Here is a 12,406-nt window from a genome sequence, read left to right as displayed (position 1 = left end):
TGTGTGTGTGTTTGTGAAAGAGAGAGAGAGAGGAGAAATGTAACAGTTTAATGTTGTATGTAAACTGTGTTTGAGAGAGAGAGAGAGAGAGAGAGAGAGAGAGAGGTGTTCAGAGAGGAGTCTGTTGGATGTTTAGCTGTTATTTGTTTTATGGACTCCATGTTGAAAATGTAAAACATTTCAAACACTATTGGCAGAAGTGAAAAATAAATAATTTTAAGAAGTTACAATTTTGTTTGATTCCATGATGTATTTTACTGAACATGAGTATTTACAATGCAAATCCAAATTATTTTAATTTACTGACAGTTACTTATATCTTGTCTTTTAACTTTATTAAGATCAGATTCTGCGGGTAAAATAACAATATTAAGGTGACTTGACTTGGACTTGACTTGACATAGCTTGTGACTTGACTTGACTTGACTTGCCCAAGAAAAAAATACTTGGGACTTACTTGAGACTTGAAGGTTAAGACTTGAGACTTACTTGAGACTTGCACATGTGTGACTTGGTCCCATCTCTGCTTTCAGCACATGACCAACTTTCAACATTGAAATATGGCTGAAATAAGGTCAGTTGTTTTAATGAAACAACGTTAAAAATGTTTAATGCTAAATGGTAGAAAAAGGTTAACAAGCTTTTAAATTATTTATATTAAATTATTTAAATTAATTATTTTAATAGCATTTTAAAATATTTTAGTCATGATACCTATTCTAAAATCTAAAGGTATATGTTAAATATTATCATCATTAACAACAATGAAACTATATACATTTCGCTGCTTTATCACACTGAAACAACTCCCATTGGTAGTTTTATTTTATTACTTCTATCATGATTGGTTAATCTGGCTGTCATTCAGGAAACTGGACAATGAATCGGTTCGCGCCTTTCTACATTTAAAAATATGACCGTTATTGTCGTCTTTCTGTGAGTGAGGCGGCTAACTGTGAGCTGCTGCTCGTTATAACTGACTGCTCTATCGGTCCCGAATTATTTCATATTTGCCTGTACATTTTTTATTTATTTTGAGCGAATTTGAGTCGTGACATGTCAATGGAGAACAAAAACCGTGAACACAAGAAGGGTCAGGTGTTCTGCGAGGTCCTGAAAACATCCTGTCAAAATGAGGTAAGAAAATCGCTAACGTTATCTTTATTATCTTTTGAAAATAGTAAAGTATTACCAGAGTTTACAAATGGGTAGTTTAAAGGACATGTAACCTGCAGATAAATAAATACCCGTGTGTCTATTTTTGCATTGCTTTATCACAGCTGATCAAGTTAGGTGCTCACCTAATGTGTTGCTGGTAAGAGAGATTTAGAGATGGTTTAGAGATTTTCCCATATTTTCCTGATATGTATCCCATGCATTAGGTGTGTTATATATGTTTGTATTCTTATAATAGTTTCAAAGTGTTTTCTGAAACATATAAGTGCAAATGTCGGTATTTAAATAATATAATTTTAATGAATTAATGAAAATGAATAAATAAATAAAAGGATTGTTTAAAGCCATGGTTCTCAAAGTGTCAGGCCCCCTCTAGTTGTTATGCAGGTGAATCACTAAATTAAACTAATTAATGTTAATACATTTTAACTTAATCTTTGAGTACGTTTTTTTTTTTTGCACATTTAAGTATGTTAGAGTTAAAGTACAGTAAAGTTTTGTGACTTTTGTTACATAATTACATTTAAAATTACATTTTAATTTAAACTTTTTTTTTATTTACCTGTGTATGTAAGCACAGTTGTAGTGTTAATGTTCAAACATGGTAAAGTGTCTGACAACAATAAATAATCTTATTAGAATAAAACTGCCTCATTTTTTAACTGTAGACCTGTAGCTGAATAGTTTGGTCTACTACGCTGCTGAAATGTAATGTTGGTCATTATGGTGCAACTTAATATTTAATAACAAATATTTTCTGAAGTGTTACTTGGTATAAAAAGTTTGAGAACCAGTGGTTTAAAGAAATGGTATAATATGAAATCCTGCTTTTAAAGAACTTTTCAGTAAACTCTTTCTTCTTTCCCCTTGTAGAGTCATCGAGGATCCAGCTTGTTCTTGAAACATTGGTAAGAAATTGTTCATCTGCTACATTGCACTGTCACTTCTGCTAGAGATGCTTTGAACTTTTGTGATAGGTTTTGATTGTACTTAGTTTATTAAAAATTTACTGAATTAGATTTTATTTGTTTTACTACACTGTATTACTAGTGTTTTGATTAAAACAGTGTAACTGGGGGCTCTGAAAACACTGCTTGTGAATAATTTGTTAATATTGTAAATTTTCATCTGAATACATTAAATAAGTGTTTAATGAATAGTGTTGTCCACTTTGTTTCCAACCTCACTGTTACTGAACTGTAAAGTGAAAATATTGTGTGATTTATTTTGCATTCAGTTTTCAGTTAAATATATTTCACAATATCAAAGTTATTGTGAAACATTGTGGACATACCTAAACTCATTGGTTAAATCTTATGTTCCCTCCAGAAGTTTGCACTCTGCAAGTGAACGACGCCTTGTGGTGCCATCCCAAAGAAGTTCACAATCACTCTCACGGTCCTTTTCCTGGACTGTGCCCAGCTGGTGGAATGACCTCCCAATCTCAATCCGAACTGCTGAGTCTTTACTCATTTTCAAGAAACATTTTAAGACTCATCTTTTTCACCGGAACTTAACCAACTAATGCTAGCACTTTTCCTTCTTTTCTTGTCTTTCATATAAAAAAAAATAAAAAATAAAAAAAACTAGAGCCCGACCGATATGGATTTTTGGGGGCCGATGCCGATATTAACTTGAAAAGAGCCGATTTATAAGCCGATATTTTGATTTTGAAAATAAACTGGATATTAGACCCATTTCCTATAAGCTGCACTCACATAACATTCAATGGCAAAATATCTGCCTGTTCTATGTATGTGGGCTGTATAAACCATTTTCCAGAAGGGATTTATGTAAAAAAAAGCCTTAGATTATAGTCTCAATGACTAAACAATTGCACATCAAAAGTATATATTTTTTAACGATCAAAAAACAGTCTGATTTTAAACATTTAACACTTTTACTTTCTTCCAGTTGAAGCTGATTTTAACAGTCTGTGTGTGTACTGTAAATAAATTATAATACTAAAGTTAAAGTTAAAGTATTTGCAGAAGTAGTCCCACACTTTTGCTGCTACATCATTCACCTTTTTCAGCCATCTGTAGGGCAGAAAGAGAGACATAGAAAGAATAAGCATGTGTATTAATAATATCACCATGTATCATTACTCATGTCATCATTAGAATTATAATAATAATAAACAGGGATCTCCTACATAGGCAAAAATGAGAAATATATATATATATTTTTATTTGTCAAGCAATAGGTATTAACCTCCTTATATTTAACAATATTATTTCAACATTTTCCTGTTATGTCTGTAAAGCTGCTTTGAAACAATATGTAAGAAAAAAAAAGAAAAGAAAAAAGCGCTTGTTCAGCTCACATTTATTTACATGTCCCCTCTGATTTAATCATTTCTGACGCACCTACTGTAGTTACTGTAACTACACTATATTTGCTCTCACAGACACATTCACAACGGACCCGTATATCTTCTCCTCTTCTCTTTGTGCAGTCTGAATCAAAATGGTTAACGTTAGTGCCATGAACACACCGCTGTCAATTTTGAGAAGAACCACCTTCAAACAAGTTAATAGCAAGCATTTAAGGGGCCTGCTAAAAAGGAAGCTATATTAGCGTTAGAGTAACGTAACCAGCCTGAATTCACCAAATTGTTCCCTGGGCCTGAGGGTAGCCTCTTCTTCCTTGCTTCTCTCTTAATTCTCATCAGCAGGACTAGCGCTATCGCTCGCTTCTTACAACGGGACAGATACATGTTTGCTGCTGACCGAAAAGAGGAACAACAGACTATGAAAGAGCTCCCGCTAAAAGTTTTTAAAACTCCGCCTACGCCATAGCGCAGAGCAGGGCAAATCGCGTTGTATCTGAAGGGCAACGCTAAACCCAGCGGCCAAGCGCTGTGCATACCGCGTCCTGTGTGAAAGGCCCATTACGCGGTCATTATGTGGGAAACACACCGCAATAGAATAAGCACTAAACGCTAACTTTATAGTTCGACCTCTTATTAACGTTCGCGCTCTTCCACTGATAAACATGGTATTAGCTTTGTGGCTAATCTAATATAGCAATGCATTAGCGGCTGTAAGTGATGTTACAGAATATTTAGAAGTGATAATGATAGGACCGTTAACTAGAACTACCACACCGTTTTTATATACAGTGTATGAACTAAATCTACAATCATTTCACATGACGAACGACAGACTCACCTGGGTGGCTTGGCTGATCGCTTTCTTCTTTGTGGATTTCTGGCGCTGTTGCAACTCTGGAGCTGCAGACCGCCCTCTGGTGGGCAAACTATGCAACACTCATAACATGAGTGAAGAATATGAGACTGTTTCTCATGTTTCATCGGCCGTTATAAACGCCGATGCCGATTTAAATGCAATTAGCTCATATCGGCCGATAATATCGGCCGGCCGATATATCGGTCGGGCTCTAAAAAAAACCTGGCTATGCGTTCTGTACTAGACTAACTGAGACTTGTCATGGCACTTCTATACTGCTGTTGTTCGCTTGTACACCTGACTGCTTCTCTTGTTCTCACTTGTAAGTCACTTTGGATAAATTCGTCTGTTAAATTATTAAATGTAAATGTTTATACAGGACGGTACAGAAAGTGCACAAGTGGGAGAGAGTGGAGGGGACGGCGTCAGAATGGACCTAGCGCTGGGACACTTTCAAGGATCACCCGAAGCACAACCACACTGTATACACTAAGGCTGCTGGTTCTAACATTTTAGAGTGCCCTGTGGTAGAAATCTCATTCTGCATTCCCCACGGTAAAGAAGATACAGTCCGGGGGGGTTCCCATTAGAAATCAACTGGTTGAAGGTTCCCTGCTCGTACTGTGCAACACATTTTCACGGCACAAATGTGCACAACTTGAAATGAGACACATTACTAAAACATGTTTTTGACAGAAACTGTAGTTTTCCACCAAAATAAAAGATCCACTGGTTTCAGTCATAAAGGTACAAGGGTTTGTCTTGTAAGTGCTGAAAAAAATATGCATTTTTGTGCCGAATTATTTTACAAAAACCTTTAAATATTATTGTATTTGGATTGTTCTACTACATGTTTTTAGCATTACCTCCCTGCATACTCTGCATAATAAAGTGTGGGATTATTTTCATCTGTTTTATACAGTATGTTTCCAAAATTTAACTGCTGTTTGACAATTTTGAGCATGTGGTAGTTTATTGAAGTTGTTTGTAAAGCCATTGCTCCCAGTCATTAGATTTTTAGCCTTGCATGTACATTGTTGATCTAAATGCCAACTAGGATCTAGGTGTATTTATACACGGTGCAAGGTACGACGGGGAAACAACGTCGTGTTATCAACGCTGATTAACTTTTCAAAATCAACACCTCAGTCAGCTTTCCTCCCAGGTCTGCAGCACGACCCTAATTCACCCATAATGCAGGTAAGACGGTGAAACAGCGTCGCGATTTCAACGGTGAATCCACGTCGTGATTTCAACGTTGATCCAATTTGCAAAATCGAAAGGTTTTTCAACGTTGATTCAACCATGGTACCTGACGTTGTTTCAACGTTGAATCAACGTTGAAATGCCGGCTGGGAATCCATTAACAACTCTAAGGAGATCGTTAAAATACACCTGACGGACACATGCTGCAGTATTATCTGGATTTAAAGGGTCCTCGGAGGGTCTCTATAAACCAGTTAATGTGGCCACATGAATGAAACACCTTATTCAGTGTTGAGGTGGCAGTGACCAAAGTCCAGAACAACAACAACAACAACAAAAAGTATTCCAATGCAAAACTATACCATAGGCTTAGCTGAGACCAGATTTTAGTAATAAATCAAGTGGATACAGATATTATTCCACCTTTTTTTTATTTGTCACCCGGGTTTTGTATCCCACAAGATGGCGCTAAATAACAATAGTTGATACATTCATTCAGCTCAAATTTCCTATACAGTCTACTACACTCCATTGTCAATTAACTGCAATATTCACACCTTTACAAATATAGTTGATGAACCATCATTGAAAGTGTTTAGTTAATTCTAAGCCTTATTTAAACCACTTTCTGCACTTTTAAGACAGTAGCTACATTCTAACAGCCTTGTACCCTTGAATCAATTGAGCTGTAACACATGGTTATGCTGTAAACGTTTGCTACAAAAGGACCCCTAACTTGTCTAATTGTCAAAATCAAGCCTCAATGCATCAGCAGGAGATGTTGCTCTGCATTCCAAATGCTCTCATAAGTAAAACAGTGCGAAACACACCCAAAGTGCATGAGTTGATTTAGTGTTATGGAGCTTGGAGCGGAAAGCAGTGGTTGGTGGAAAACTGTGGTAGGTCTACTAAGTGCAATATTATATATTGCATTTGAAAATCCTGGTCTGTCCTGTATAAGAATACAGTATGTGATATTCTGAGTTGATATACCTTTACATAAAGGTCTCTTTCTGCAGATGTGTAAAAACTCTAAAAGAACTTGACATTGTGTAAGGGTCAACATTCAGTGGACATTTTAGGCCGTAATGCACAGTTTTTTTTTTTTTTTTACAATATCAGCTCATGCTTCACATGATCAAGATGAGTCAATCAATGTTGGCTATTAACATAGTGAAAATAATAATAAAATAGTTTACTAGTAATCATACTAATAGTAAAACAATTTAACAAATAAATTGTGTTAATACAGTAATATTAAATGTAAAGGTTTTAATCTTTATATTTGTTTATTAAACAATAAAAACACATAAATAGCGCCATGTCTGTCAATAACATACCCTGTCTGATGACATGCATCTAATTGATTAATTGCAGATTTTCTGTCAATTATTCTTTCATGTATCTGTTATTTAAATAGGCTTATATGTCTGTTATGCATCAAGTTTATTAATAATAAGTATATATTTTTTTCAGTTTATTTTTTCACGATGATGTATATTATTTCACAGTCAGCTAAAATGGAAAAGGAATGAAAACCGTATTTCTTGTTCATCCTCCATCCTGCTGAATTCATGATTATTGGCACGTTTATATCAGTTTCCATTGAGGACAGAATCCTGTGGAAGCCATCTGTTGTAATCTCTCCATCGCCAGGCTTCTGCTTCGAGGTTCCTCCCTTTTCATAAATCACTAATAAATGAGAGTTTGTGATTATGGCTTGTGAAGCTGACCATCCTGATCACAACAGAGCTGACATGTCTGTCAAACTATCACCAATCTGCTCCTCATATTCACGCCAAAGGGAGAAAAAAATATATTTCAAGAGAGACTAAAGCATTTTCAAGAGCATGCCATTTTAACACATTAAAAATTTCATTTTTCCAGAAAGGACACAAAATATGTAATATAAAAAAAATTACAATAAATTTGGTTTTAAAAAGCACTTTAGTAATTATATAATTAACTACATTTTTTTATATAATATATATAATAAATATATAATTTATAATAAAATACTGGTTCTGGATATTTTTTTTTCTCTATTGTTATTTTGCATGGGGTTATTATAGCATAATCACATATTATTGCACTTGGTTAAATAAAGCAAACTGCAAATATGTATCACGTATTACTGTACATATTTCATGTCTTTATATTAATTTTGTTTATAACACAAACATCATGATTCATGGCTATATATAGTATTTTTGAGAAAATATTGATAATTTTTTAAAATGTATAAAAATCTTTTTTTTTTACATATAATTTGTATTCGTGAGGATATTAGTGCCAAATAAAACATATTTTCCCAAGTAATAAAGATGATTTCTTTGTAATTATTCATGAAATTTACTAGCAATTTCTGAGTGAAAAATATTTCTACACCATATTTGTTCAGCGTAATTTTGCAGAGAAATAGTAGTTCAATCATCAAGTCTTTTCAGTTTGAATATTGAAACAGCTAAATGAAAGGGTTCACCTCTACTAAACCTTCGTGGGAATGAAACGTTCGATTTTGCAGATGAAGCATGAGAACTGCAGCATATTGTTTCCTCGCTTCCGATATTCAGAAGGATCTGGAGCTTGTGATGGTGATCCCTGTGGAGAAGATGATTCTAGTGAAGTCTGCTGGACATCCTGGTCTCCTCGCTCTGGCTCGAGGCTGTGTCCCAGGAATGTTTGATGAGGCAGCTCCGGTGCCAAAGGCCCCAGTCTGGATCTCTCTGAAGCAGACCTGAGACACAAGCACTCAATGTGGGCTTGTAATCCCGCTTATCATCTCAAGCCAAAAAAACATTCTTCACCTACCGCTTCCAATTGAACCAGTTTTTTGTTCACTCCCTTGCGTGTATAGGAAAGTACTAACTGAATAGGAAGGAAGAGGTCACGAAGACAGCAGTGTACAGAAAGATGGAAAACTTATGTATTTGAGAGGTGTCCAATATGCTGATATGCAGCTGTCACAAAGTGACTCTGAACACATTATGAACATATCAGTTGAGGTGAATGTTGAGGTTAAGTTGAAACTGAAACCATTTGGAAAGTGTTTGGAGGGATGTACTTCCCTGATAATAGTGGCTATGAATGTCACTCAAATCAATGTGTGCATGGGCTCACCCACAAAGGGAGATAACAGATAAAATGGTTATATTTTTAATCTATATATATATATATATTTCATTTGACCTTCTATTTTTCAACCCCTTCCTATAATGATATACAGCAAATGTTACATGAATATATTCCCCAAACTCACCAGGACTAGAACTTGCCATGGTTTCAACAATATGGCATTATCATGGAAAATGTATTTCATTATGAGCTCTGGTCATAAAGAGACCATTTTTTACTATTAAGTCAATTCTTGATGGATAAAATCAAATTTTGTGATCTGTTTTGTAAATGTTTTGTAACACACACACACACACACACGCACGCACGCACGCACGCACGCACACACACACACACACACACACACACACACACACACACACACACACACACACACACACACACATATATATGTACATCAAGTGAAAGCTGAATAAATAAGCTTTCCATTAATGTATTATTTGTTAGGATCGTACAATATTTGACAGAGATATTTGAACTTTTTGAATATCTGGAATCTGAGGGTGCAAAAAAATTAAAAATAAAAATAAAAAAAAGAAATATTGAGAAAATCACCTTTAAAGTTTTCCAAATTAATTCTTAGCAATGCATATTATTAATCAAAAATTAAGTTTTGATATATTTACGGTAAGAAAATTACAAAATATCTTCATCGAACCTGATCTTTACTTAATATCCTAATGATTTTTGGCAAAAAAGCTGGCTGCACTGTCCCTTTTTAAGGCTCCAATGCCATTATTCTCTGATATAAAGGTGTTTAGACTGACCAGTCAGTGCTAGACTGTAAGGATACAGTTGCAAGGATACCGCTCTTGTTCTGATTTTATCTCCTGCTGGGTTTCTGGCTACAGGCCCATCACCAGGCGCACTGACCTGAAAGGAAATCCCTCATTCAACAGCCGCCTGGAGAACTATCACATAACACCGAGGCCAACACATTCAGTCACAGAACAGTCACACCTAACCAAGGGTCATCTATCCCACAGAGCTTTGCATTCATTAGCCACATCTCCTCCCAAGAGATGTTCGTTTTGCAAAACTCTGCTCATAATCTTCATTTCAGAGCTGATAATGATCATAATGCATTTTAGAATAATATGAGAATAAAACAATGTGTCACTTGAGGCCAGTGATTTTACTATGGAGCGTTCAGAGGCACAAGTGCTGTTTTATGAAAGGATGGCGAGAGCAAAACAATAAAAGACCTGACCAAATGTCAAAAAAAGATAATAATCAGAATAATGGCATGTAATATAGTTAATTAATCTGTTTGTGGTTGCCAAACAATTTAGCAATTTGCTGCTTTAATACAGAACCTGTGGCTTTATTCTCATCCAATCCGAATTTGTATTTATATTTCCCACTGTGGAAAATGGGATTTCCAGAAAAAAAAATATCATAAGACAAAAATGTACTTGAAAAAAAAAAACCTTGCTTAGGATTTGCTTCCATAGATTTTATCTTGTAAATGATAATAATTTATGTTAAGAAACTGAATTATTTTGCCTTCTGGCACAGGCATTATTTAGAAAACAAAGCCAACACTTACAGGAGTTGCAGTGCTGTTTAAAGCATGTACTGTGAATGCCGTAAAATAACCTTTTTGTGTCTGGTAATCTATTTTGAGTTGTATTATGATATGGAAAACTGTTTGCAGGGTACAAAACCATATCTTAAGTGTTATGCTCTGAGCTCCGCCCAACTGGCAATGCTTTATCATACTTCTATGTTTATTGGAAGAAAAGTAATTTTTATAGCAGACCCATTAATATTAATCTTATTTGGACAGAAGACAAGAAAATATGCTTACTGCACTGCCAATTGGCTCTTTCTGTCATGTGTACACTAGCAGGGTCTTTCACAATATCAGGAGTGCATCTCAAGGGTTCACTCATTCGCCCTTTTAGCTCCACTAGAAGAGACCTCTCATCTGTCTATCTGGTTCACTTTTAGAGAAATACTGGCACACACACATGTTTGTTTTTGTGAAAAGTGGGGACATCCCATAGGCGTAATGGTTTTTATAATGTAGAAACTGTATATTCTATTGCCATTCACCAACCCTACCCCTAAACCTAACCCTCACAGGAAACTTTGTGCATTTTTACTTTCTTAAAAAAACTCATTCTGTATGATTTATAAGTGTTTTGAAAAATGGGGACATGGGTTATGTCCTCATAAGTCACCCTCTCCTTGTAATACCTGTGTCATACCCATGTCATTATACAGAGTTGTGTCCTGATATGTCACAAAAACATGCCCACACACACACACACACACACACACACACATCCCATAGGCGTAATGGTTTTTATAATGTAGAAACTGTATATTCTATCGCCATTCACCAACCCTACACCTAACCCTAACCCTCACAGGAAACTTTGTGCATTTTTACTTTCTCAAAAAAACTCATTCTGTATGATTTATAAGCGTTTTGAAAAATGTGGACATGGGTTATGTCCTCATAAGTCACCATCTCCTTGTAATACCTGTGTCATACCCATGTCATTACAAGAGCACACACATGCACGCACGCATGCGCACACACACACACACACACACACACAGTTTCACATGCCACTCACAGACGAACATACACAAGCAGGTGGGAGAAATATGAAATTGTTTTCTGCTGCAAATTGTGAAATCCACTTAAACAGACTGTTTGCACAGCTGTGTGATAGGCGCCAGTACTCAGGGCCAGACGAAGCAGCAAATATTGTAAAAAAAAAGATTTATAATAACTATGTCAAATCTTAGGGAAAGATACACTCTTAGAGAATGTTTTAGATTGCAATGCTTCATTATGGTGGCTGAGACAGCGACAATTAACGAGATGGCATGTTTTGTGCAGATGCCTTATTTCCATTTAACTGGTTGTCCATTGCTATGTAAAGTACACATAGCTAATGTATACTTTTAGGGAAGCAGCAAAACATTTAATATAAAATAAGCTAAGATAAGGTCCCAATGAACTGGCTAACTATAAATTATCCTATTAATGCATGCTACTCAAAAAAAAAAAAAAAAAAAAAAAAAACAGTGAACATTAAATACTGATTTTTTTTATAATTTCATTTACTGTGTAATCAATTTTGCCTCTACACTGGTACCATAATCTTAATTGGTCAATTAATGTACTGTTTGTACATGCTATTGAGTAGTAATACTCAATAGCACACAGAATCTTGTTACCAAATTAAAAAACTTACTGTACAAACCAAGTTGAAGGGACTGATTCACATTCTAATTTACTCTGTGTCTGCTTGTGGTCCAGTCAACATGTCAGCGAAGTCCAGGTTTCCCGGCTGATGTCTGCCCTTGCTGACTCAGAGGAACAAAAGGGAAATAAATCATGAAAGCCACATCTTACAGTGCTGCCCACCCAGTAGAGAGAGGGGTTCAGACCAATGCAACAAAGTTCTACACATTCACATTCTGCAGCAACACTCAGATCCCATGAGTCTTAAAGAGTTAGACTGAGCAAAAACCAATGTTTGAAATGAATAATTGGTTGATTAGTCAATCTTTCATTCAGTTGAACAGTTTCTCTGTTTATTCCACTCAGAAATATTGTGAAGTGGAGGACATTTTTATATTTTACATGTAGTTTGTTTTTCAATGCCACACACAAAAACTAATTATAAATGAGAATATTGTTTATTTAAAATAGTCTGTGTATTAAACTGTGCAGT

General features: G+C 35.4%; 1 long non-coding RNA gene across 1 annotated transcript; it reads left to right on the top strand.

Moving 5' to 3' along the window:
* The first annotated feature begins 537 nt into the window (after nt 1-537).
* LOC127934661 (uncharacterized) lies at nt 538-4,584 on the top strand. The gene is made up of 3 exons (XR_008147872.1): nt 538-1,137; nt 2,050-2,084; nt 2,506-4,584. It is a non-coding gene; the product is annotated as an uncharacterized LOC127934661 (long non-coding RNA).
* The last annotated feature ends 7,822 nt before the right edge of the window (nt 4,585-12,406 follow it).

Source organism: Carassius gibelio, chromosome A18, assembly GCF_023724105.1.
Source record: "Carassius gibelio isolate Cgi1373 ecotype wild population from Czech Republic chromosome A18, carGib1.2-hapl.c, whole genome shotgun sequence".
In the NCBI taxonomy this organism is placed as follows: domain Eukaryota; kingdom Metazoa; phylum Chordata; class Actinopteri; order Cypriniformes; family Cyprinidae; genus Carassius; species Carassius gibelio.
The sequence above is the reverse complement of the archived record's forward strand: the minus strand, read 5'-3'. Positions and strand labels throughout refer to the sequence as shown.